A 27936-nucleotide genomic window follows, 5' to 3' on the forward strand; every position below is an offset into this window, starting at 1 on the left:
AGTAGTTTTCCTGTCGGGTGAATTATATCGATGGATGATCAACCTCGGATCACTGCAGGTCAGTGAACATTATTAGTATTCCTCCACAGTTCTTGTTACAGTCATAAAACGTTAGATACATCCAATCATATCATGGATAATTTCATCATTTTATCATCATTAATGTAATCAGTCCTGCAGTATGCTGCTGCATGCAGAAAGAAGAGCGTTTCTACCATCCAGCAGGGTTTGATTTATTGGACTGAAGTTGTTTTCATCATAAATCATGTTTAATGTTTGGTGTTGATCTCTCCTGGGTTAGTTATGGTGTTTTCCACATACATGATGACATGTTGAGTCGTTTATGGTGTTTAGATGTGCAAAGTGTCAGGAGAGCTATTTTTGTTTAAAGCCGAAAGCGCTGAAGAAAGAAATCTGTGTCAACAAAATGTTCAGGGGATTGAACAGCGTCCTTAAATCACCCTGCTTTGATAAAACTGAATATCAATTCCATTACTCCTCCCGCTGAAAAAAGAACATCTTGTAATTACTCCAACAACAAAAAACAGAAATTAAAAGTGCTTAACAAACTGATGCTGATGCTTTTGAATCAAATGGGAGAGACATTTCACTCTGAGAGCTCGTCAGGGGGAGGCTGACAGCCACGTGTCGGAGGTGACACGACAGCGTTTCCAGGGCCGATCCGACTTTAACACATCTGTCAGTCTGTGGGAAACCTCCACACGTCGCGCTGACGTGCCGAATCCAGCCAGACATGCCAGACAGACGGCGGCAGACACACAACCACAACCTCACATCAGTCAAGCGATGCTTTCACTGACAATAAAAACAGGCCGCTGTCTGTCAGTCTGCGGGTATTTTTAATCCTGGCTGAGCAGGGGCTCTCTCATGTGTGGTGTCACAGATTTTCAATTAAGACTGATTAAAAATTATCAGATGTCATCCCGCAGAGCGACAGGGTCAGGCTTTTTATGAGTTACTGTGATAAAGAGAAGTGGGTTAACTGTATACAGTCAAACTGCAGACGTGTCTCCAGGTCACATCTGATCACGTTTGGGTAAAATACTCCTCTAAGACGTTGAATTTACAGGTAATAAAATGCTCTGTCATGCAGCTGAAGCTTCTTAATTCCTTCTGATGTGAAGCTCATGACGGCTAAAAATAAAGCAACTTGGCAGATTGGTCTTTAAATAAAGCCTCTGAGTGTGTAAATAAAGTCTGCTGGATAATAAAATACATGTCTTTAGCTTTTTCTCTGTCCATTTTTCATTATTTCCCTTTACACAAACTGTTAATCCTCATTTCCCCTAAATAAAGAGTCCAAAAACACACTTTTTAATTTTTTTAAAAATCCAATCCAACTTTATTTAAGTACTTTAAAAACAGACATTGTTGACCAAAGCGCTGTACAGAAAAATTTAATATATAAATAAAAAATACAAAAATGAAATAAAATAAATAATAATACAAAATAATATTAAAGCATAATAATTAAAAATAAATAAATAAATACATGGCTAACATGAGAAAACAGAAACACTTAATGTGAAAAAATAAAAAATAAAAAAACAATTTAAAACATGATTAAAACACCATTTAGAGGCAAAAAAGATAAAAATAATAAAATAAAATAAAATAAAATAAGGTAAAATAAAACAAAATAAAGTAAAATAAAATAAAATAAAATGAAATAAAATAAGATAAAATAAAACAAAATAAAGTAAAATAAAATAAAATAAAATAAAATAAAATAAAATAAAATAAAAAGAATTGGGGACAACTGTTTTTAAAAGCCAGAGAAAAGAGGTGGGTTTAAAAAACCCAACGAGGCAAGGAAACCTTTTTATGGTTCAGATAGAGACCTGAGCAGGGGCGTCACTAGGTTTTATGGACGAGGGGGCTTAGTCCCCAGGGCCTGTATGCATGACAAGCCATTAGCGGGAAAAAAGAACCGTAACCAATGGCAAAAAGAAAAGTTGATCAGCGGTATGCATGAGCCAGGTAAACGGCCCAAAATGGAGGTAAAGGAGGTGTACCCTTCCATTACGGGCGCTAACGGCAGGATTACAGTATCAGTTCAGCTGTTTAAAGGCGGACATCCAGCGATGCATTACTGTCTGAGACAAAATATGTGAAGACAGTGGGAAGGTGGCGACAAAACATTTTTTCAAATAGCAATAAGATAAGGGACCCAGGGGCCCATGAGATGCAAAGGATGTGAGCAAACAAAGCGCAAAAAAGCAAATATTTTGAAGTCACACAGATTACAGTTTTGATTAACATTTCTGTTAACTGGAGACTCTCAGCTGTTAATTACTGATGCTGTCGACTGAGAGTCACCAGTTAGCATGGTCGCTGTTAACTCCAAAACACCAGTTGCTCTGTGATGCTCCGAACTTGATAGACGTTGCCTCTGTTGTATAGTATCGCTTCCAAAAACTGATCACAGAACAACCAGACATTTTTATGCTGCTAACAGGTTAAATTTGGTGTTTAAAAAACGCTAACTTGTCTGAATGAATGAAACACTGCTTATGCGGTCAAGATGCATCTTTATGATGACATAGACTGATAATCCCTCTATATGCTACACCTTGACCTCATTTTCATTTCCATATTGATGGATGCTGCCATAAAGGGGACTAACTGACATTTGAGTCCTCTACTTCCTCTGCTCCTGCTGCTCCTTTGCTGGTCTTCTTGTTTTTTTGTGTGTGCGTGTGGGAGCAACCTCCTTTCTTATGGTCAAACTACACCAGATGTGTCTCTGGTCCAGGCTCCACTTCGTTGTGTGTTGACTGCATGCACCAACTCACTCGGGCAGGTTATAGGACAGATGGACAGCTCAAGTCACATACCGAGGATTTCCCATGCTCCTCACTCCATTATTAAGCCTCTCTTCATTCATGTTCGGTTGTAAAACCTCAAACCAGCTGGCTCCTCAAGTCTGTATGAGCTAAAAACAATCTATTTTTGACACAGTTTGTTTTATTTTGAAAATCACTGGCTGTTTTTAGGTAGGTTTCGTCCATGACTTCCTGTCCTGTTTGATCTGCCCTGTAGTGAATTAATCTGCTGCAACCTGCTGGAGCAGGGATGCAGCCAGTCTTGAATAGAAACCTCTCTGATCCAGTGCTGAAATGAAGAGGAGACCCATCAGGTGTATTTGGATGCACTTAATGGCAGCACCTGCTGCTGAATAACTTGTGGCACTGTCGTTGCACTAACTAGGTTTTTCTTCTGTCTAAATTCTTGCTTGTGTTGTACGTCGCTTTGGACAAAAGTGTCTGCTAAATAAAACCATAGAGATAGAACACGAGCTAAAGGCTAAAAGGGCTAAACTGTTTGTGCTAATGTTCATTCCAACCCACAGTCAGCAGTTATTCTGCAGTGGTCTGTTCAAACTTGAGAGTCTATCAATAAAATGAAGAGTGAGGTTACGTTAGCTCTGATTGGTAGATGACTGACACATAACCAGGATTCACTAACGTTACACATTACAGACACGTCTCACAGCACCGGGCTGCTAGTAGTGCTAAACATAGACTGCTACTAAACTGTAACTGTTGATAAATACCTCACGTTGTAGCGTTATATCCAGTAAATGTTGACTTGAACAAAGAAAACTAGTTTTAAAAAGAAGATCTGGTCTTCATTCATTTCCAAATCAAACATGCATTGTTAAAAGTTGAGTCTTCACGACAGTGTGTGTGAGACTCCAGGTCAGAAGGTGGCGCTGCAGTTCAGTTCAAACAGATCCACCTCACAGCATCTTAAGGCATGCGCCATATGTTCATGAACACCAGATTTATGTTTCACAGATCTGAGAGACCGAGGACTGCGTCACAAAAAGTTTTAAAAAGTTAACTCAAACATTACCGCAAACATCTCCTCCTCAGCTTATTTACGCCCTGGTTACCTCCTAAACCAACAAACCAACCAATCAGGGACAGCGGAGAGGAAAACACACGTTCACAGGGAGGGAGGAAGGACAGGATGTGGCCTGGCAGCTTTAAGCAGCTGACGCAGAGCCGACGTGACACACATTCAAACAAACCTGCACACAAACACACACCACTGGGAAAGCACGAGAACACACGTGTGCACACACACTCTCACACACAAACACACACATACACGCAGGGTGACACAGACACGTAGTGACAGCCTCTCTCCTCTGGCAGGGAGTGGCAGGGCTGAAGCCCTCCAGGCAAAGCTGCTGCTACTGGAGTGAAAGAAAGAGGCAGACAATAACCCAAAAACACACACACACACACACACGCACACACACACACACACACACACACACACACACACACACACACACACAAAACCTCTTTTTTTACTTCATCTTTAACCCCACCCACCCCTTCCTTCCTCGCTAACCCTGTCTGTCAGCGCTAAACGTGTGTGTGTGAGCGTGGTTTCTGTTAGCGCCGTGCTAAATGGTCGCTGTCTTCTGCCTCTGAGGCTGCATGTGTCTGATGTCAACTGTACTTCAGTAGCCTGTGTGTATGAGTGTGTGAATGTGTGTGAGTGTGTGTGTGAGTGTGTGTTTTGGGGGAGGTGGGGTGCTGGTTGAGGGCCTGAGGCGAACGTCCCCAACGCTCGCTGGAGGGAAGTCAATAATCATTAGTTTTCCAGGTGAGAGGTGCTCGGAGCGTGAGCCATCGACCTCCTTCTACCCTTCATGTTCGATTGCCTCCTGCTCCATCATATATGTGTGTGTGTGTGCGCGTGTGTGTGTGTTTGTTTGTGTGGGTAGTTTGTACTGTACATATTTACACAGCGGCAAGACTTTATTAAAAAGTGTCAGGTAACATCTTAAAACTTTATTAACCCTAAAAAGTGTTCTTACCCCTTTTTCTCTTAACCTTGATTAAGGTTTTGGTTTAATGAACTCCTCAGCTTTAAAGACAGTGAGGAAAGGAACTATGGCAGGGGGTTAGGGACAAATCTAAGACAAGTTAACAATTGAGATTTTGAAACTTAAGTGATGACATTAAAAGATTAAAGTTTTGATAATACTTGGAATAAAGTCATCATTTTCAAAGAATTAAGTCAGAAAAGGAAAAAGTTGTAGCTTTTGGAGAAAAAGAAGTAAGTGCATAAACTCATGAGAAAGAAGTAAAAGTAAAAAAAAAAATACAACAATAAAGTCATAAATTTATGACAAAAAAATTACTGGAAGAAAAAAAATGGATTCACAAAAAATAAACTTGTGTAAAAGCAAATTTAAAAAAGTAAATATACAATAAAGAAATGGGATCATTAAAATTAAAATTTTAAATCTGTTCTTAAAAAGATGCAATGTAGAAAAAAATGATTTACAGCAATGATGTAATTTTCAAGAAAAAAAAAAGTAAATATATTGAAAAAAAATACATAAATGAAGTCACTTTCCGATCAGACAGAGATGCTAAGTAAAAAAAATGAAATAACCCCAAAAAAGGTTAGATTTTGAGAAAAATAAGTCATGTAGATTTTCAGTTAACGAAATTGATTTACAAATATTAAGTCATTAATTTACAAAGAGAAAAACACACTTTATGAAAAAAAAAATGGTTAAAAATATTTGTTAATTTTCAAAAAATAGAATTTAGTGTTTATTAAAAACAGATTTGAAACAAAAAAGTTGTGAATTCACAAGAAAAAAGAAATGACCAACAGAAAACAAGAACTTGCAAAAATGAAGTAGTGATTCTACGAAAACAAGGTAAATTTGAGTTGTTATTTCATGTGTTTAAAGTTGTAGACTTACAAAATATATCATATACATCATCTATTTATAAGTTACATACAGTGATTAACAGAAGAGAGTCCTGTAGCCTTTCTTTAGACCTAGTTTATTGCACAATGTTACACCAATGATAACTGAGTATTTATCAAAAATATACTTGCAAAAGATCTTCCAAGTTCCCTAATTTGGTCTCTTTGGGTTATTTTAGTCTCTTCTGATCTTTGTCCTAAAAGAAAAAGACTTGCCATAGTCTAATAAAACAGCTTTAGTCTCAGTATATAGAATAGAATAGAATGAAAAAATACTTTATTTATCCCCAAGGGGAAATTCAGGAGGAGTCACAGCAGCAATAAAGAAAACAAAAGTAAGAAAGTGTATAGAAAGTGCAAATAGCTCCATAAGAAAATAGATGCTGACAGCTTGTCCATCATTGTCCAGTCAGCCAGCCTCCACCTCCACAGGGTCCAGGACTGAGCTTCTTCAGCAGTCTGTTCAGTCTCTGTCTCCTGGGTCCTGTCTGCCCACAGCAGGTGAAGCTCTTCCAATGTGGAGTTGGTGTCTGGTGTTAGCTCTGTTAGCCATGTCTGTGAATAGCATGATGCTACTCTGCCTTCTGGTATTCCCTCTGTTGCTGGGTTAGCACAGCTAGCTCGTCCATCTTATTGGAGATAGATCTTACGTTCCCAATAACGATGGATGGAAGGACAGGTCCATGTCGTCACTTCTTAGCTCACACCTGAGAACCAGCACATCATCCTCACCTCCTTCTCCTCACCTTGTGGGAAACATCTGGCCTTGCACCAGCTAGCATTGAAATTCTAAAAGCTGCTAACAGCTGATTTCAGATGTAAACAATGCAGCCATGTTTACATGTAGGATCTCCAGACAAACAAATATCACTGAAGACAAAACCAAATGAAAAGCAAGAATAAGACCACATTTCACTTTCAGAAGCCAAGAAACTGGCCTCCAGGGTTTTCAAACGTTTACAGTGTTGTTAGCAGAAGAGGTGATGCAACATGCCGCTACCTGTTTAGAAACATGTTGCTTGTATCAAATTCAAACCAATTAAATTTTTCCTTTTAACAATTAAATTTTGTAAGTTTCAACATCTGTTTTACTGTCTTTGCTCTGTTTTTCAATAAAATGTAGGGTGTGCATCTTTAAAATCAAAGATGTGGCAGGGATACCTGGTGGAGTTTCATGTGCAGTCTGATGTAAAACTTGTCTACCTTGCGAATAAACAGGCTGCAGAAAGATGTGCGATATGATAAAATCATATAATCAATATGCAGATTTATGAGGAGTTTGTGTGTCTGAGGATCAAGGGCTTCCTGAAGTGTACGTGTGCGTGTCTCAGTGTGTATTTAGCTGCAGGTTAGTGGCCGGTGCATGCCTCTATTACTCACAATACTTCCTCGTGGCAGCCTCAAGGATCCCTGGCTCTGCACCCTCAGGCTACAGTTACGCACACACCTCGAGCAGCCAGCTGGTGGAAACTCACTGATTTCCGACCAACACAGGCGAGTCCGCTGATTAGAAAAAAGGTTTCTGTGGGTCACTGATTGTTTCTTCTCTCATTTGCGAGGTGAACTTCAGGGGTCACGCGGTTCTTACGGCGTCCTGTGAGAGGTTTCTGCAGATTGTTTGTTCCTGTTTGGTCAAAAGCTGAAGGAGAAACGTGTAACTGAGGAAAACGTACGGTATTGACAGATCTCAGCACTCAGGTGTTTACATCTGATTTGATAAATCCTCAAGGAAAGTCATTGAGCCAAGGTTGGACTGATGTATTGAGCTGATGATGGCTTGTAATTTAAAATCAGATACACGTTCAACCTGTAGATGCAGTTTATTCGACCACATTTCTTCTCTTATTCGTCAATGCAATACTCAAACACTTCTCTTTAACAGATTTAAATGATTCACTTTCTTTGAAGACATCAGACGTCTTTAATGTGCCGTTTCTACAGGAAGTACAGGGGAAAAAAGAAGTTTTTATTTCTTCCTGCAAAATCCTTAAAATCCTGTGTTCGATGATGCAGATCTTTTAGATTTATTCTTTCTCCCTTTATTTTTCTTGGCTAAGACTCAAGCTGTCACCCGACTGAGCACCATCTACAGCAAAGCATCTTATGATGCATTAAACCAGACCAATGGAAAAACAGCTGTTAACAAAAAAAAAAAAAAAAAAAAAAAGTATATATATATATATATATATTATCATTTATTTATTTTATTTTTTTTTATTTTCATGATTTTCTGTTATTATTGTCTTTTTTTTTTTTTAATTAGTCTCTAAAAGGCCGGTGAAGCAACTCTTTGTATGATCCAGAGAAAGTTTCTCCAGACCCAATGAGACTTTTGCAAATTTCAATAAACCATCAAATATCATTTCCTAGTAAGGAATAGAATAGAATAGAATAGAATAGAATAGAATAGAATAGAATAGAATAGAATAGAACGGCTTTGTTCTCTTTACGTGACTTGTACACAATATAACTAGAAGCTCCTGCTGCTCTGTCTGGTGCCTCAACAAAGAATAAACAACAGAAGCAAAACAACAAGAGAGAATTCTTAGTAAGAAATATACAATAAAAATAAGTAGATGCAAAAAGGCAAGGTATGGTTTTGTGCGACCTGTAGCGTTGGCCTAAGGGTGTCATGTTAAATTAGTGGTGAAGGAGTACTCATTCAGCCATTTCTGTCAAGTCCCAGTTTCACTGTAACACAGAGGCTTTCAGTTCTGCCGACTTCAAAAGAACACAAAAAACAAAAAACAAAACTTGAAGTCTTTCGGTCTTCTTCCAACTTAAAATCCTCAAGATGTTGAATTTTGTAAAACATTTAAAAGAAAATTTGGTTTGCCAGATTCCAGTTTAAACCGTCACATGTGGATCTCCACTGGTGGCTCAGTCTCTGCCCCTGTTAAGGCAGTCCCGTCCACTTTAAGACCAGCTACTGAACCAGCCTTTTCCACTTCATCCTCATTTTCTTCTTCCTCATTTTTGTCTCCCTCATATCCTCATCTTCCCAGAAGTCATCCTGTTGGTTTCTTGCCACAAGATGCTCACTTCTTCCAGTAATCATTATATCCTGATCATATCATTATATCCAACCGTAGCTGTGGTGGAATTTTCACATTGCTTTTTGACTTGCCTTAGTTAATTCTTCTATATGTGTCACACCAATACCTGTATTTGCCTTAAAGTTATCTGCACACAGAGACAGTGTTGTTTCTCGTCTGGGTTGGATCTGATTCATACACTGTTTGTCACATTAAGTTCCCAGTGAACCCAGTGGCTCATAGATAGGCATAGCCCTCCTAATCTCAGGAATGATAAATACCGTGCACACTTACGGTCTGTCAGATCTGACTCTGCACCCATGTGTACTGTCCGTCACTCTCTCCTCGATGGAGCTTCATAAACTATTTCAACTTAAGCCATCTGAGTCTCCTGAGTCTTTGTCATCAAGTGTCAAGACTCCTGAAATTTCCTCAACAGTTGTAGTTAGTACGGTAAAAATGAAGACTTAGTTGCTTGTTTACTGCCAGAGCCGAGAGAGCACATCAGAGTGTGTGTTTGTTATTTGATTCTTTCACAATTTTTTGGGGTGCTGGTTTGAGTTAAATTGTGATTCTTTGATATTTCTGATTTTTCCAATTTTAAAATTGCTATTTAACAACAGATAGAGTGAATACAGTTGAATGATGATAATGTCAGGAGCCATATTTCCCCAAACTGCTCATTGTTTGAGTCAGTTTGTAGGATTTATTTAGGAGGTCTGACATCTCATCTTTTTCCAACCCAGCTTATGAACAAAGACTAAAATGGACGACTTAGATTGGAAAAAAAACTTTTTTTCTTAACCTTAAAAATAAAAATTTAAAATCATAAAATAAAAAATCCTAATACTACAATGCAGCGATTTTTTTCCCAACTTCTGGTGTTTTAATGGGAGTGTGTGCATAGAGCTCACACTGTGTGTCTCTCATGCTTTTGCATGGTCCTCCATCCCACTCATTGAAATGCCTTTATTTCAGTTTCAGGGTGCAGACTTTTTAGGAACACAAGCAAAGTTTTTAGCGCTGTTGTAGAATTGCTGTGTGCAACAGGTTTTGGTTTTCTGACCTCAAAGAGGAGGAGAAAATAACTTTTAAAATGCTCGACTTTTGAAGAGAAGTTGGATCATTTTTTTGTGATGCATATCACATAATCCAATTATCATTCTTATTTTTTATTTTATTTTATTTATTTATTTTTATTTTATTTTTATTTATTTTATTTTTTATTTCGTTCTTAATTTATTTTTTATTTTATTTTTTATTTTATTTTATTTATTTCATTTTATTTTATTTATTTCATTTTATTTTATTTTATTTTTAATATAACTTTATTTAATTTAATTTAATTTTATTTTTAATATAACTTTATTTAATTTAATTTAATTTTATTTTTTTATTTTATTTTATTTTTATTTTATTTTTAATATAACTTTATTTAATTTAATTTAATTTTATTTTTAATATAACTTTATTTAATTTAATTTAATTTTATTTTTTTATTTTATTTTATTTTTATTTTATTTTTAATATAACTTTATTTTGTTTTATTTTATTTTATTTTATAATTTTAAACGAATTTCTTGTTTCTTTTTGTCTATGTAGATAACTTATCATCAGGTTAACGCTGTTTGAAGCTGTAATGACATGATGGCAGATTATTGTTTGTTTTCTTTCGCTCAGACTCAAACTCAGACTGTTTTTCCTGCAGACACCAAACCTTAGAGATCTGGGATCCTTCAACACCACTTGAGCTACAGAAAGACCAAGTTTGAGAGCCTACCCCTCTGCTCAACGTGTGGTCTGATTTCTCTTCCCTTTGGACCCAAACTAAACAGGTAAATAAGTGAAATAAGTGATAAAATCAGAGTTTCATTCCTTCTCTTAAAGATCTGGTTGATAAATTCTGCCTAAATAAGAAAGATGGGAACCGTTGATCTCTGTTGGTCTCCAGTTTTTGTCTTTACTAAGAGTAAAACAGGACGTACCTCACAGTTGGTGGAAACTCAGTCGAGCGAAATGACTCTGCTCTGCATCACCTTTAACACCATAATTATACATTTACTCAGCAGGTGATTGGTTCGAATTTGACCGCAGGCCTGCACATTGATTTTTTTTATATATATATATTTAGTTATAAGCTAAAGGGAACATATTGAATCCTCTCTGCATCCTTCTCTGGTCACAAATCCAGCCCGTCCTGCTGCTTTCCATCGCGCCGGAGTTTAATTCACTCCTCGCCTCAGTCACCACATCTAATCAGACTGTAACCACCGTGACTCCCAGTTCATGTTCTGTTTGGAGAATTAACAAGCTGAGAGTGTGTCTGAGTCTCTGTGTGTGTGTGTGTGTGTGAGCTTAAGTATGACTCGCAAGGGAGAGGGAAGTGTGTGTGTGTGTGTGTGTGTGGGTAAGTGTCCATGAGAGTATGAGGTTGATTAGTCCAGGTTTTAATGTGGTGTGGTCGGCATAGCCTCGGGTCATGCAACAGGCCTATTGTGGGAGGCAGAGAGAAGGAGAGAAGTGTGTGTGTGTATGTATGTGTGTGTGCACTGAATGTGTGTGTGTGTGTATATGTTAATGTGTCTAATTAAAGGCGTAGGGGATCATGCTCCGGCACTGAGCTAGAGCAGCCGCCTGACGCAGATATGACCTCAGGCCATGGTCTGTCTCACACACACGCATAGCCTCACACACTCTCACACACACACACACACCAACATAGCTGCACTTGCAAACTAAGTTATATACATCCATGCTCTGCTCATATAACACGTATTGTACATGCTAACACCGTCTTATCCTAGACAGCGCTGACACAAACCTGCTGAACCTCCTTAAAAACATCTCACACACATTTTGGGGAAACAGCCTCTCACACACCGTCCGTCCTTGAGCCGGAGTGTGACCGATGACTGCACAGATCAGGGACCCGAGGAGAATCCGCAGCCAGCGCCGAGGTTTTGTGAAGTGAATAAATCTGAGTCAGTCGATATGTCACATCCTCAGATTTACAAACACACACACACGGTTCAGGCGCACGGCGGCTCCTGATGCTCCGACGGCGCCAGCATCACTTTTCCCAAATTGCCTCGTTTGTGGAGGCAGAGGTGAGGAGCAGCTTAGTGCCGCGTGCTTGGCTCATGTTGGAGCTCACGTAAGCTTTGCAGGGAAGTAGCTTTAGTGTTCACATGTACTCGTCTGTATGCTAACAATGTTAGCCCCAGCGAGGAGGACGCAGAGTCCAACACTCAGGAGGAGGAAATCTGAGTTTTGGGGAGAAAACTGACATGCAATCATTTTTTTAGACACAATAACTACTTTCAGGCTTTCTGGCATCATTTCTAGAAGTTTCACCAAATTAATTCCCACAATCTGGAAACATTTCGCCCTCTCCACAACAGGATGGATGTGGCACAGCAAAATCTTTGGATGCATTATTAAAAAGACATCCATCCTCCATGAACTCAGCCGGTAATAAACTGCTGCTCAGGACCGACAAGCTAACAAGCTAACAAGCTAACAAGCATGTGTCTGGGAGCACATTAGGAGCTGTTTGCTGCAGCTGTAAATATTTGTGACAAGTCCCTGACCTGACATTTTTGTTTCTAAATGAAAAGTGTAAATATCTGGGATTTAAAAGCTGTCTGCTTAAGTACATACAATTACAAGATTTGTAATTAATTAATCAAATTAATCACATTTTAATCTCATATGTGCTTAAGGTCCCCAAATAAAGAATTTGAATTCTAGGATATTACAAAATTGTAGAGCAATGACTAATCAAATGAATACACAAAGATGAGAAGATCAAACTCCTGCTCGTAAACTACTGTGGGTGAGAGCGGTGTGTTCTTCTGACGAGAACTCAGCATGGATATGAGGAGAAGATATGACAGACGCAAGCGAGATGCTGCAAGTCAGAAAAGTTCAGGCAGCTCACGCTCCAACTGAGGATGTGTCGAGGCAGGATGGAGCGCTCATGATAAACGTGAAAAAAAAGGATGTTTTGTCTGTTTTTTGGATCAAAACAAGGAAGGGAGACATGAAAGAAGAGAGTCCACTCTTCTTAGGTAGTTTTGGTGTTTACATAGGCAGAGAAAATGAGATTATTTGGGTCTTGAAAGATCGTTCAAGATGTTCTGGAAATGGCAGCCAATGACTTAATCATATTATTTTTTAAGGCTGTTGGGAAAAACAAACCATGTGCTACAAAGCTAAAGGGAACTAATATCCTAAGAAATCTGAACTTGAAGTTTCACTTGTTAAAAGAAAAGCACAGAGCAGGGGACAAGGTTATTCAAGTTTTACATTTTTATTTTTATTTTGTTTTGACTTTTTAATTTCAGTTCAGTTTGAAAAAGTGTTTAAAGGGAGTTTTCCAGTTTAGGTACTTACTTTTGGGCCCATATGAAGCTCTGTAACACCAATAACACTCTGCAACCAAATAAAGTGTGGACCCAGCTTGCTTCAGGGGCGGCGTCATGGGTGGGCCCAAAGGCCCCAGGCCCACCCTAAACTTTTCTTTTAACTGTCATATATTTATTTTTAAAGTAAATCAGTTTGAAAAGAGCGTTGTAAAATGTTATCACTTCATGTTCATTTTGTTAGCGTTAGATGCTCAGATTTTGTAATATGAGCCACGTTTGCTACCTTTTTAGCCTGTTGAAAGAAAAAAAGTTTTACAACATTCAGCCTTATATGGGTGGGATCAGAACATTATTTTTTGGAAAGACTTTAGATTTTTAATTTTTCTATTCAACCATCGTTAATGTCCTTGCTCTTACAGCTTATAATAAACCTTTGTGGTGCAGGCCCACCTTGAACTGAAATCCCTGGCTCCGTCCCTGGCACCTTTGCTGGTGCGCATGTACCAAGTGGTGTGAAATGGGCAGAAAACAAAAACATTTAACATTCAGCTAAAACTGTGAATTGATGTGTGAGATAGATCAACAAAGACAAAAAGAAAAACACATTTTCTCTTTAAGTTCAGTTTATTTTAGTTTTGTGAAATCACAACACGGTTATGGTAACTTTTTTTTTTTCTGTAAAGCCTTGTTTTTGTTTTTATTTCAGTTTATAATTTTTTAATTATGTTTTGTTTTGTTTCGCATCTTTTGTCAGTTTGTTTAACCTCGGTAGGAGAACACTCTGGCTCCAGCAGGAGGAAAAGTTTGGTTACTTGTTGGATAATAAATTTGTGCCTCTGTAGTCAGCCTTTAAACTGTAAAAACAAAAAAATGTTACATAAACTGAAAATTTCACAGCAACTGTCTGCGCTAGATTTTTAAGTTTTGGGTCCAATTAAGAACTTTACATTTGAAAGATTTTGCGATGACTTACAACTCATATGAAACATAAACTACTGGGTTTTAAGTACCGAGAATTTCAAAATCTAAAAGTTGTACCAATATATTTTATTTTATTTTTTTTGTTCAGAAAATGTAAGGTTTACAGGTATAAAAACTTAACATTTTGAGTCCTGCACTTGCAAGGTAGCTGATGGTGTCCAAGGCATACTGAAAATGGCCGTGCCTTATTAAACAAACAAATTAAAGCTACAGTAAGCTGAGATGGTAAATCTATCAGTACTTTTACAGTTTTTCTAGTCTTTCTGACTGCTCACGCTGCACTCACGCCCGATCATGCTGCACTGACACCTGATCGCACCTGATCGCTTCCAATAAGGTCACACCTGTGTGGCACTCACGTTTTGCTGATCTGACTTATGAAAAACATAATATGGGTAGTTGAGATCCAACAATCAAGGGCGATGATTCTAAGACTTCATTTTTACACTGTAGGTGATTAAATTGTTATGTTCACACTATCCAGCGAGTGCATGATTTCTTTTTTTTCTTCCCAGTGGTGAAGTCGAAAGTTCAAATGCAAGAGAAATACATCCCACGAATCCTGTGTGTAAATCCTTGCATAACGAAGCTCATTGAGGATAATAGTTATTATTAGGTGGATGAAATTAATTCAATCATGCTTGATGATTGAGTGTGAATGACATGTTGAGTTTACTTTATTACATTTGGGGGCAAACAAAGTTTTTTTTCTTATTAGGTGACTTATGACATCCACCCATTACTTTCCCACCCTGCAGACTGGCGTTCATCCCCCAACCTTTCCCTTCAGCTCAGCATGAGGAGCTGAAATAGTTTTTTATTTCTTTCCTTCCTGCGTCCTTCCTTCCTTCTAACTTCTTTTCACGAATCCTGATGTCTCTTTCTTCTTCTTCTTCTTCTTCTTCTTCTTCTTCTTCTTCTTCTTCTTCTTCTCCTTCTACTTCTTTTTCTTCTATTATATAACTGTCAACTTCTTTAGCCTAGGGTTAATGTTACAACTGCCTGCGTGAGAAGGTGTGTGACACTCTAAGTCAAGGCTGTCCAATTTGGGGCCCGTGGGCCAAAGATGGCCTGGCAGCATTTTTTCCCGGCCCTGTGTCCATGTTTGAATTTTTATTCTAAGTATTTTTTTAATTGTTATTATCATTTTCCCACTGCTAGCAGCCTGTATTTTTCATTCATTATCTATTTGTTGTTGTTGTAATTACTCTTCTGACCACAAATTAACACTGTGTTACATTGGGACTCGAGTGGCGCTTGATTCCACAGGCAGAAAGTCGCTGTTTTAAAAGAGTATGATCTTCATAAATTAATGTTAATACAATAGTCATTTATAGCGAAAAAAAAATCAAAAGAAGGTGTCCAGTTTTATTTCTATTCCTCATTTTAAAAGGATTGAAAAAGCACTGTTTCGGTTTCATAGGAGCATACTGTGTCTCATGTTGTTTGGATTATATTGCGCTAAAAATGTCTTTGAAGACACAGTCCTAGTTTTTGTGCCATATGTATGATATACAGTAAAGAAAAGTGTTTTCATTTTCAAAATTACTTGTATGAGTATTTATTTTGTACATTTATGCTTTAAAAATATCTAATATTATGCAACATCTTTGTTACTTTAACCGAGGATAGCTTGAAGACAAAAATACTGCATCTAAAGAAAGTGAACAGCTGTTGTCTAAACTTTTTTGTGCTCAAATTTAAACAAAACAGTCATTTGAAGACAGAAAGCAAGATGTGAGATGTGTCAAACTTTAATTTTCCTTCCTCATTAAGCCCATAACAAAGCGAGATGAGCATGGCGAATGCTGGCGTGTGACGTAATTGTTGATAATGGTTTAGATCAGCTGCGTGAAGCGACCTGCGGAGGCCGTCCTGATGTCACCGAGCTGATTCTGATGCTGAAAGTCTCGCTGGTTTCCCCCGAGTCACCGTCTGAGCTGCAGAGGACAGAGCTCTGGTAGAAACAGCGCACATTATCTGAGATGGAGATATTACAAACACACAGACTGAGTCGAAGTTTGGAGCCAGATCCATCGTGACAGGCTGCGTGTGTGTATGTGAGTGTGTGTCAGTGCCTTCACTGCGAGAAAGAGGAAGGTGGTGGTTGGATAGTGGTGGGCGGGTGAGTTGACTGGCTGGCGAGGAGAAGGGAGGATAGGGTAGGGTGAGCTGGAGGGGAGGAGAGGGGGGGATTGTGGGTAATATGGGTGTCAGGGTGCAAGCAGTCTGTCGCCCAAGGCTGTGACATTACCGCACTTCTGCTCCGCTTCAAAAGAACCGAATCTAACTGACGACTGCTGTGATGGCTCAGAGAGAGTGTGTGTGTGTGTGTGTGGAGTGGTGTGTGTGTATGTGTGTGTTAGCAGTGCATACTTTATGTGTGTGTGTCTAAATGACGCTCACTATGATCTGAAATTGGGATAATGCGCCGTGACACACTGCCTCACGAAAGGCTTGAGACTATATTACCCTACTGAACCAGCACCCAGGGCTCTGTGTGTGTGTGTGTGTGTGTGTGTGTGTGTGTGTGTGTGTGTGAGGCCTATCACAGACTGATAGATTGATTGGCATGAGGATAAACAGGTTGTGTACACACACCATGAGTGAGTTCAGTATCGAGTTTCTGAGTCTAACTAAGCTGAGCAGTTTTCAGTGTCAATGGACGGACTGAGCGATATCGAGCGTTTAAAATCAGTCAGAGGCTGAACTAATGGAAAACCTTTAATCTACCAGAGCTCAGGATCATATGTTTTTACCACAAGAAAACTTTAAAAAGCAAAAATGAGTTAAACGTATCCTGCTGCTTCAGCCGTTAAGTCTTTGACGCTGTAGCTGCAGCTCATCCTGCAGTTACAGCCTGATTTGACTTGATGTGTAGATGTTCTGCATTAAAGATTTACATTAAGTGGAAACTGCACTTTAACTTTCATATAAAGAAAAAAAAACACGTTGTCACTGATTTTCAATGTCGGGCTATCGTCTAGTTTAACATTTGTGAACAGTCAGTACATTGTTAACAACGACTGCAGTTCCTTCAGTGACCACTTGGGGCTGATTCCTTAAGAGAGTTTTCTCCATAGACTGTGTAATAAATGGATGTCGTCTCTGTGATGTCATCCATCTGTTTCTGTAGTGCAGATTTGAAACAAATCGCCGATAGAGGCCATATTGGAAATGAGGCAGGTTTTGAGCCTCCACACTGACAGCTAGGGGTGGGAGAAAAATTATCAAAATCAGGATTCTTTGTCAAAAAATAAATAAAAAAAATAAATTAAAAAAACAGATTCGAATTCTTCATTTCAGTCTTAGTTTATAAACTGGATTGTAAAAAAAGTTACCACCTTTATCCATCAGAGGGTGAAATGTCTCTCTCTGACTCACGTGATGTGCATTTTATGGGAAAATATGGCTCCTGATATAATCTGTAGACATCATCATCATCATTTAACTTTTTCATATGGTCTGGTGTCAGAAAAAGCAAACAAAAAAACAACAACTCAAAAATGGTTAATATCACTATCTAAATCGAATCAGCACCACAAAAAATCGTAAGGGAATTGAATCACGAGAGTAGCATTTTGTCCCAGCCCTATTAACAATGACTGCAGTTCTTTCAGTGACCACTTGAGGCTGGTTACTAAAGTGAGATTTCCCCATAGACTGTGTAATAAATGGACGTCGTCTTTGTGATGTCACCCATCTGTTCCTGAAATGGAGATTTGAAGCTAGTCGTCGACAGGGGCCATGTCGGATATTAGGCGGCTTTTGAAGCTGATTTATGCTTGGCACGGACAAATAACATCAGTCTCACACCCAAGCCATGCACTCTCAAAAATTTCTTATCTACTGCACTGCGAAAAAAAACCCTCTATTTGTCTTATTTTCAGTAGAAAATGTCCTTTATGCTTAATCTGAGCCACATCCAGAAAAATGTCTTGTTTCAAGTTATTTAAAGACAAAAATGCACTTTGAATTGCTTGTCACAAGTTAAAAATCTGCCAATGTAACAAGAGAAAAGTTACTTGTTTTAAGACATTATTCAACTTTTAAGCAAATTTTTCTTGTGTTTGAAGAGCAGGATCTCCTAGTGGTCGATGTGCAGAAAAACAGGCACCTGTATGACTCTTCACACAGAGATCACCGTGATAACTGAGTGGTAAATAATTCATGGTGTGAAATTGCGGCCACTCTTGGCAGTGAAGAGGAATCAGTTGAAATAACCGATATGTCATGTTGTAAAAAAAAAAAGAAGCAAACTCTCGTTTAGTATTCATAACCATGACAGTAAAGGTGAAATTATAGCGCTTTTCCAACATTTCTTCTGATTTTTCCTTGCACTTGCACATTTTTTTTTATTATCATCTTTTCAGCTACAGTCGTCTTTTTCATGCGTTGTGTAGCAGAAGTTGTCACCAAAGGTGGAGATGTCAACTTTGCCTGGTAGGGCCCCATGCTGTATTATTTGACATACTTTTTTTTCTCTTTTTCTTTTTGCTATAAAATTACAGGAAACAGTCAACTGCTGTCACCCTTTTGGCTAGCTTAGCTCTCTAACTAGCTAGCATGCTAATCAAAAAGCCTGGGGCAAAGCTTTATAATACTGTTTACCTTTGATAATTTAACTTTTTCATGGAGTTTGGCAACAAAAAGTCAGGAAATGTGACAGTTAAAATGTTAAATATCAGTCTTCTTCACTAACGTCCTCACACTTTGGTCTATAACTCATTACTGTCTCTTCCTAAGTGAGAGCTATGTAGCATAAATCAATCCCACAATCCTTCAGTGCTACTCTTGTTCATGTTGCATGGACATCAACCTTACCGAAGAAATTAGGTTCTTTAGCCAAAATGAAAAAAAGAAGAAAGAAACTTTTTGTTTTATTTGACAGTCTACCTCTTAAGTTTCATTTTCTTTTTGATTAACCCCCTGTTTGTTTTATTTCTGTGCAGCCTCCTGTGTCTTTGAGCGTAGGATTGTCCTGTATGCTGTAAATAAAGATGTGAAACATGTTATGCTGTCTAAATTCAACTTGAAACCAGCAAAATCACACACACACACACACACACACACTCACACACACACTCACACACTCATGTTAGGACCAGTGGAGCCATTAGCACATCCAACGCTTCCATGTCCCTACGCCGTGTTACCTCTAACAGCCGTGACATGCTGCCTTCACATGCCTTCATCATGTGTTTGTGTTTATGTAAGTGTTCAGATACTGTTCATACAGTACGTCAGTGTGTGTGTCTCCTCATACAAAGTGTGTGTGTGGGTGTAAGTGTTTCTGTGTGTGTGTGTTTGCGCTCATGAAAGGCTGGTAATTTCACGCGTGGTCAGACAGTTGCATTTCAGCTTTAGCCTGGAGTGTAGCAGGAACTCCTTAACTGTTCAATGACTTTAGCTTGAGGCAAGGTCCGCCTACACACACACACACACTCAAGCACACACACACACACCTATGAAATTACACCCATCTACTTGTTCTGCTCCCACACACACACACACATACACACACACGCGGGCGCGCACAGAGGCGTTTGTTGCTGTAAGGTGTATGTAGTTGCTTTACGCCGGAAGGGAAGATCACTGCTTTGTCTGTTTGATAAAGCTACAACGTCCATCTCCTTCAAAGAGCGCCGCGCTGATCTGATGTGAGGAGAGTGTGTTGATGGATTTGACGATTACGCCGCCCTGGGCGCTGAGCAAGAAACAGTGATGGTGCCACGCTTTCAAACAAGAGGAGGAGAGGAACATGAACAAGTTGATTAAAGAAGTTAAAAAGAGGGTAATGTCCTATCAAGAGATCCAAAGAGGAGGCCTCTCAGATTTTTTTTTTCCATTTTCACAGCTCAAACTTTCACAACTCAGTAACTGGAACATAAAAATGTAATAATCAAACAGAATCCTGTTTACAAATCTGTTTCTGTTTGCTGTATTAGATTTTTCTCTCCATGTTTTCCCCTAAATCGTCTGAATTCACTGTGGGATGATTTGTCTTAAATGCACAATTTTAACACTTTGGATAAAAATTTGTGTCTTAATCAGGTTAATCATGTTTCATTTTGCATGAGCAAACAGACTCAAGAAGGAAAGACAAATTTTTGCATTTAACATGTTGATTAAACACCGTTAACAGCTCATGTTAACAAGAACTTTGTGCTTCTTGATGGAGTCTTGTTCAATTTATCTTGAGAGGAAACTTGCAAAAACCTTTGTAAAAACCACGTCCCTTAAAGATATTAAAGGGTCTTGAGTTTGTTGCAATTAATTTGGTAATTGTGTGAATGTCTGAGGTCGGCTCACTGGCACTGGCTTTGGAAGTAACGGATTACATGTAACAGCGTTTTGTAATTAGGATACAATTAAAAGAAAAAAAAAAACGTAACTGTTATCTGTTAGGATACTGAAAAAAAAAAAGTAAAAAGTAGGGCTGTCACTTCAACACGTTAATTAGATCAATTAACTACACCGCAAACTAACACATTATAGAAATTAGCGCAAAATTGACTCATTGACTGCCAGCACATCTGGAACAATCTTTCATGACCAAAATAATCTTGTTCTCTCTGACTGTGTAAACACCAAAACTACCTAAGAAGAGTGGACTCTCTTCTTTTATGTCTCTCTTCCTGTTTTTGATTTAAAAAAAAAACAGACAAAACATACTTAAAAAAAAATTGTGTTCATCTCGGGCGCTCCATCCTTTGATCCTCTTTCTGAACTACCGCGACACATCCTCAGCTGGAGCGTGAGCTGCCTGAACTTTTTTGACTTGTAGCGTCTCGCTTTGCTTCTGTCATCTCACATCTTCTCCTCATATCCATGCTGAGCTCTCATCCAAAGAGTGCACTGCTCTCACCCACAGTAGTTTACGAGCAGCATTTTGACTGACAAGCTCCACCAGACCCCGCCTCTTTAGACATCAGTGGCAGTGTGCATGAACATTTTGATATTGGCTAGTTAAAAAAAACAAAGTGGATTAAAAAATCCTATCTTCTCAATGTATTCATTTCATTAGTCATGCTCTACAATTTTGTAAAGTCCTAGAATTCAGATTCTTTATTTGGTGACCTTAAGCAGATATGAGATTAAAATGTGATTATTTAGATTAATTAATACAAATCTTGTAATTAATTTGATTAATTTTTTAATTGCCTGAATCAAGCAGAGAGCCTTTATATCCCACACATTTACACTTTTTATTCAGAAACAAAAATGTCAGGTCGGGGACTTGTCACAAATATTTATAGCTGCAGCAAACAGCTCCTAATGTGCTTCCAGACACATGCTTGTTAGCTTGTTAGCTTGTAGGTCCTGAGCAGCAGTTTATTACCTGCTGAGTTCAAGGAGGATGGATGTAATTCTGATAATGCATCCAAAGATTTAGCTTAAAAAACATAACTTGCTTCTGTAGACACAGTAAACGGTTGCAATCAAATTGATGTCAATAGACTTCAATGGACATTTCAATATTGGCCAGCTGGAAAAAACAGTGGATTAAAAAGTCTTCTCTTCTTGGTGTATTCATTTGATTAGTCATTGCTCTACAATTTTGTAATGTCCTAGAATTCAAATTCTTTATTTGGGGACCTTAAGAAGATATGAGATAAAATGTGATTAATTAGATCGATTAATTACAAATCCTGTAATTAATTAGATTCTTTTTTTTTAATTGTCTGACAGCACTAGAAATCGGATTACAAGTATATTTGACAAAAACTTGGATTATTTAGCAGGATTAAATTTTTAAATCAAACAGGACTTACTACAATGCAGCAGACACATAAACAGTGAGCACAGAGTCCTGTTAGAAGGACTGTTTAAGAGGCAAATTTTCTTTTTTTCCCCCTTTTTTAAAATACAGTATATGAACATCTGATTTGCTTAAAGTGTAAAAGAAGATTTTATTGTTGTATGTTTCTCTAAAAAAAAAAGTACACAGTCTTAATGTGCATGTTTGGTATTGAAGTAATCCAACAGGGATTAAAAGTTATCAGGTACATTACTTTAACATTGTGATACTTAGAGTAAGTAGCTGATTACATTTTCTCACAGGTTACTTAATTGTACTGGATTACATTTTTGAAGTGACCCTCCCAATCCTGGTGACGTGTTAGCCAAAGTGCTAGCAGAAAAGAAAACTCCTTCCTGCAGAGAGTGCATGATACTTTATGTTTGTCAACTATTCTGTCTTTTTGTCTATTTTATTTATTTTTTTGTTTTGTTTTTGTTTTTGTTTTTTTAATCTAAATGTACCTGGAAAAATTGCCCAAAATGTTTTACCAGAGACATTTTAGGGGTTTACAGTCATTCTGTGCAGCAGATAAGTTAATTGTGTTAAAAACAATTAATCGGATTAATCGTGATGATGTGATTAATGTGATTAATGCTTTAATTTTTACAGCCCTGATAAAAACACGTTCAAACGTTTTGTATCTCAACCTGACACTTAAAACAGTTATTCTTAACTCCTTACCTTTGCTTTCTCGTTAATTACCCAGCTGTGTGAAATACTTAATTGTGATTGGTCAAAATCCCCTCACAGCAGTAACCACAGCAGGAGGAAAGCTACCAGATCACATATTTACCTATAAAAGGAATCTGCCACAAATAAAACAAAGCCATAACATGTTTTTGAAAGGCATTTCACATCCTACCAATCAGTGTATTGTGACCCCTCAGGGCCCCCATCCCTTACGCATCACTGCATATTCAACATTATCGTCATATATTTTGAACGTTTTCTGTGAATTGCTGCTCTTTGTCAGAAACTTAAGATGTGCTGCTTCTTGTCTTTGCCTGGTCGCTCTTGAAAACAAGATTTCTAATCTCAGTGAGTTTTCCTTCAGGTAAAATAAAGCTTAAACACAATAAATTAATTACTTTGTGGCAGCAAAACTCAAACTGCTGAAATTAAAATGTCAAAACAGCTTAAAATGATTATTATTCCATGAAAATATCTCTGATAATGGGAGGAGAATTGTTCGCAATATGTTTTACAGATGTATTACGATAGAAAATTAGTTTTGTCACTAAATGTAAAAAAAAAAAAAATTTGGTAGAGTTGTTTACCAAGCAAACAATTGGGTTGTTAATTCTGTGCTGTGGGCAAGTTCATGCAACACTCCAGCAACGATGACGCGGAAAGAAAGAATCAGATTCATGAAACAGACACATAAATATTAAATATGACATTAAATCATTCAGTAAATCAGAAAATAACATTTTAACTGTTTTATTCTAAAAACTCAGTTTTCTAGTCGTGACCTCTCAGCTCTGAACCTGAGCCGCTGTCTCTCACAGACAGTTAATAACATCCACCCGCTGTCCCTGCAGTAAATCCGTCCCCTCAGTCGTCACCACGGCGCCACCTGTCACTCACGTTGATGGGTTGTCTGATGAACTCTGTGGGATTATCCGGCAGCACCAGTAACTCTTCACCCGGCAAACTGGAAAGCATCTGGCACGACACCTGAAGCCAGCTCTGCATCGCTGCTCGGTGCTTTGTCTACACCTGTCATCTGTGCGTCCTCATGGTCAGCGTGACCTCACCTTCACGCTCACATCTGGCCATGGCGACGAAGGAGACTGTACCATGAGCGGCCTCTTAATGTTTCATTCATTTATCTGTAATATAAGGAAACAGGGTCAGAAATCATTCATTCAGTCAAGAAACAAAGGTTTAAAAACTGGTTTGTTAGGATCTGAGCAGTGAGGTCAGGATTTAGCCACAGAAATCATCAAACTGGAGACCCTGACATCTCTGAAATGTTAAACTAAATTGAGTTGTGTCCACGATTTATCAGAGAGGATAGGGCTCAGGTTAGAGCAACTACTTAAAAACCATTATACGCTCGAAAAACTGCGTTTTGAAAGTCTGCGTTTTCAATCAGAGCAACAGAAAAATAGAACTCAGTTCCTACCTACATTAGAGACTGTACAAGTCCCAGTGTTTTTAAAAGTAAATGTTTGAATCGTTTAAATGTTAGTCTGCTTGTTTCATCTTTTGTATTGTATGTTTGTTTTACATCTTCCTGCCCAGAAACCACAGATGAAAGTTAGCTCTGTAGCTAACACTGGCTTGACAGCTTCCTTGTTTTACATGGCCCCTGTCAAATAAACTAATAAAATAAAATTAAAAAAATAAAGAAGTATTGGTCGGTGTTAGCTGATTTGCAAAAGCCACAACACAACAGAAGTCTAGTCACAACACCAAAACAACCGTCAAAGAAAGTTAATGATAGTTTTCTTTTAGCTTAATGCTAACGTTCTGACATCACTGATTAATTTCAATTTCAATTTAGTTTATTTGATAAGGAGGGACAATGTACATTCATACACACTTAAAAAAAAAAAAAATGTAAATGTACCCAAATCTAGCTACCAAGCTAATTTCCATTGGTAGTCCCCCCAGCTAAAATATAAAAACAAACAGGTTAAAAAAATAAAATAAAATACAAGTATAATATTTAAAGGAGTCTGTTCTTCTTGTTTTGTTTCTTTTTAAGGAAAAGAAGAGAAACATTATCATAATAAAACATTTTACAATACTAATAAAGCTTAATATAATATGACATAGAAGTGAATAAAGAAATGTAAGTACGATGAAGGATATCACAAGGTGAGACCCCTACGAAGCTTTATTTATCATAACTGCTTTTGCAAATCACTCGACACCTACGGGCCACCGTAGAACTCCAGTGGCTTGTGTGAAAACTTGAACCATGGAGCTAATCTAGCACTACAGTTTAACATTGTTTCTAAAGATTTGATTCAACATTATCGTGGATGCATCCCTCTCTTTTAAGCATTTTGCTAACAACATGACACCACCAAATATTTGAAGCATGAATCCTAAAGGTGTTTTTTTTGTGTTGATTACAACTGTTTTCTGATAATAATGCACAGAAAAAAAGCGCGTTAGCAACAGTTAGCCGAGTAAATAAGGTTCCTCTGACGTGTGCATTTCACTTTGATAATTCATGGTTACTTACCAATGATACTGCTGAGGATAACAGATGAGTAGACATCCTTATAAAACTTTCTGCGCGGACGAAAGAAACTGAGGAACAATTAGCTACATTCACAAAACAATGTTAGGTTAGTTTTGCAACAGTGAAGTTGCTAGCATGATGTAAATAGCAGCAAAAAAAAAAAAAATCTGATTTCCAAAATTAAAACAAAGAAACACAGTTAAGGTTTTGGGCGTTTTTTTCAACTACTTTTTCTACTTCTACTTAAAGCTCCTGTAAGATTTTTTTCTTCTGGCTATTAAACAGACTAAAATTCACAGTGACGTCTTTTTATGACCTACAAAAGCAAACAACAACAACAACAACAACAACAACAAAAAACATCTGAACCATGACTGTGTCTGGTTTAACTTTCATTGCCTTTAACTGCCGTGAGCGGGGTAGGTGTCAGACCTGACAACTAACAGCATGGTAAAACAAAAACTTTTTGTTACTTTTTCAGCAGATATTTGTCATGAAACACAGAATCAGCATGTAAAGCAAGAAGATAGGAGGTAACACTTTGTCCACAGGGGGCGCTAAAATTAGCACGAGGGGAATGTTACTTACAGGAGCTTTAATATTAGCAACAGTTGCCAAATTATGAGATATGACCAGACAAGGAAATACGCTAATGGAGCAGTTAAGTTAGTTTAAACAAGTCCTTGTCCATATTTCTAGAAATATATTTTTGTGTTTAAATATATTTTTTACACAGTGTTTCATGAATTATTTCTGTAAACATCTGATGAATGTTTCTAATACAGAGCGCAGTGAGATACTTTGAATGTAAACTCAACAAATACATTAACAGTAACATTTCTGAATACAGTTGTGTGATGATGTTGCTAGCATGGGGTAAATTAGCTTAGCTAAAAAATCCTGGTTTCCCAAATCAAAGCAGAAAAAGTGCTTCACATGAAGAACGAGAAACATTAAACATGTTGCTTCTTGTTTGCCAACTTAACATTTCTGAATACAGTTGCAGAGCAGGTTGATCACAGAAGTGGATGCTGCAGCTCCCTCTGTGTTTCCAAAGTGTGTGTTTAAGTTAATTCCTGAGCCTAAGCTACTTCCTGTGCTTGACAAGCTGCTGTACGTTTCCTAAGCTGCAGAGACTGTCAGCGGGTCTGTAGACGGCTCCAACGCTACTTAGCAAGAGGAAGAGGAGCCCTTCTGATCTCCCAGGATTACGGAGTGTGTATGCGCCGGTGTGTGTGCGAGTGTGTGCAAGTTCAGGCCCTGAATGGCTTAAGATGGACTGTATATTAGAGGGGAATATTAAGAGTCTCCGGAGTTTCACACCTTCCTCCCCTCGAAAAACGCGCCCGGCTAATGAGAGCGGGAGACAGATGTGGAGAGGGCGAAAGAGAAGGAGATGGAAAACACAGACAGCCTGTCTCCCCGTCTCTGACGTATTGACATGCAGGCCATGTATGTGTGTGTGTGAGTGTGTGAGAGTGTGTGTGAGTGTATTTGTGCAGTAGTAGGCTGCTGGGTTAGAGGATAATTGCCAAACCGTTGGGACCTGAGCTCTGCCCGGCCTGTCAAAGCAGGCGTGACAAAACCTCCAATCAACCCTGCAGCAACCAGAAAGAGGGGGAGAGACGGAGGAAGCTGGAGAGATGGAGGGAGAGAAAAAAAAAGAGGGAAAGAGGGCAATAGAGGGCAGGCTTATTATGCCATTCCTCTTTTCTAAAATGATATCATTCCATGCATATTTTTAGGGTCGAATTACTCTGTATGCCGATGATGTAGTGTTCTATCTATCTATCTATCTATCTATCTATCTATCTATCTATCTATCTATCTATCTATCTATCTATCTATCTATCTATCTAGGTGACTGTTTTGACCTTGTGCGCGATGACTTCGGACCTTTCAACCAATCACTGTCGAGGTTGGATTGACAGACGCAGGAATGAAGAAATGTGCCGTGATTAGACTACAGGCCTCCAAATGAGAAACTGTAAGCCTACACACACACACACACACACACACACACACACACACACACACACACACACACACACACACGGAGAACACTGGTTGAAATTATACAAAACATAAGGAAGAGGATGTTTGAGTGCATACACATGCAAAAAAAAGATCAATTTATGTACCGCACATTCAGCCACACACGTGGACCTACAGTATACACACACACACACAGTTACACACACTAACACACACACACACTTTGCCTGTGGTAGTGACTGAGTCCTGTGGTTATTACTGTAGCGCCGCTAGGCTGATGGTTTAGGGCTAGCCACAGCTCGCTCCCTGAAAACGTAAGCACACCCACGATACATAGTCATATGAATGTGTGTGTATGTGTGTGTGTGTGTGTGTGCACATTTACAGTACACACACACACACACACACAGGTTGTGGATGTCACCCATTCTCCAGGGATGCAGGCGGTTTGCCTGACGCTGGGTTTCTTCCCAAAGTGCTGCAGGGGAAACCTAAGGAGAGGAGGAGAGGAAGAGGAGGAGGAGGAAGTTAGGAGCCAGTTTGGCGGTTTGGTCGGGCTCTGGTTGGTTTTCTGTTTCTGTGAAAAAGTCTTCACACAGACGGTGAGGGACACGTGTGGAAAAGACATGGAAATAAAAATGTACTGAGAACAAGAGGTGACATTTTCTGTTTTACAAGTAAGTGTACCGTAACGTGATTTTAAAGCTGTGTTGTGATAAAATTGGTACGTGACGTAGCTTTAAATGTTATGAGTGTTCTATTTACTACTACATTTTTAAAGCATCC

General features: G+C 38.4%; 1 long non-coding RNA gene across 1 annotated transcript; it reads left to right on the forward strand.

The window, feature by feature from the left end:
• On the forward strand, positions 1 to 27676 carry LOC141802246 (uncharacterized). Its single transcript, XR_012599464.1, has 4 exons — positions 1 to 58; positions 10513 to 10639; positions 27016 to 27142; positions 27627 to 27676. It is a non-coding gene; the product is annotated as an uncharacterized LOC141802246 (long non-coding RNA).
• The last annotated feature ends 260 nt before the right edge of the window (positions 27677 to 27936 follow it).

This window comes from Halichoeres trimaculatus, unplaced genomic scaffold (genome assembly GCF_033239565.1).
Source record: "Halichoeres trimaculatus isolate MK-OKI-2021-1 unplaced genomic scaffold, fHalTri1.1 fHalTri1_scaffold_13, whole genome shotgun sequence".
In the NCBI taxonomy this organism is placed as follows: Eukaryota; Metazoa; Chordata; class Actinopteri; order Labriformes; family Labridae; genus Halichoeres; species Halichoeres trimaculatus.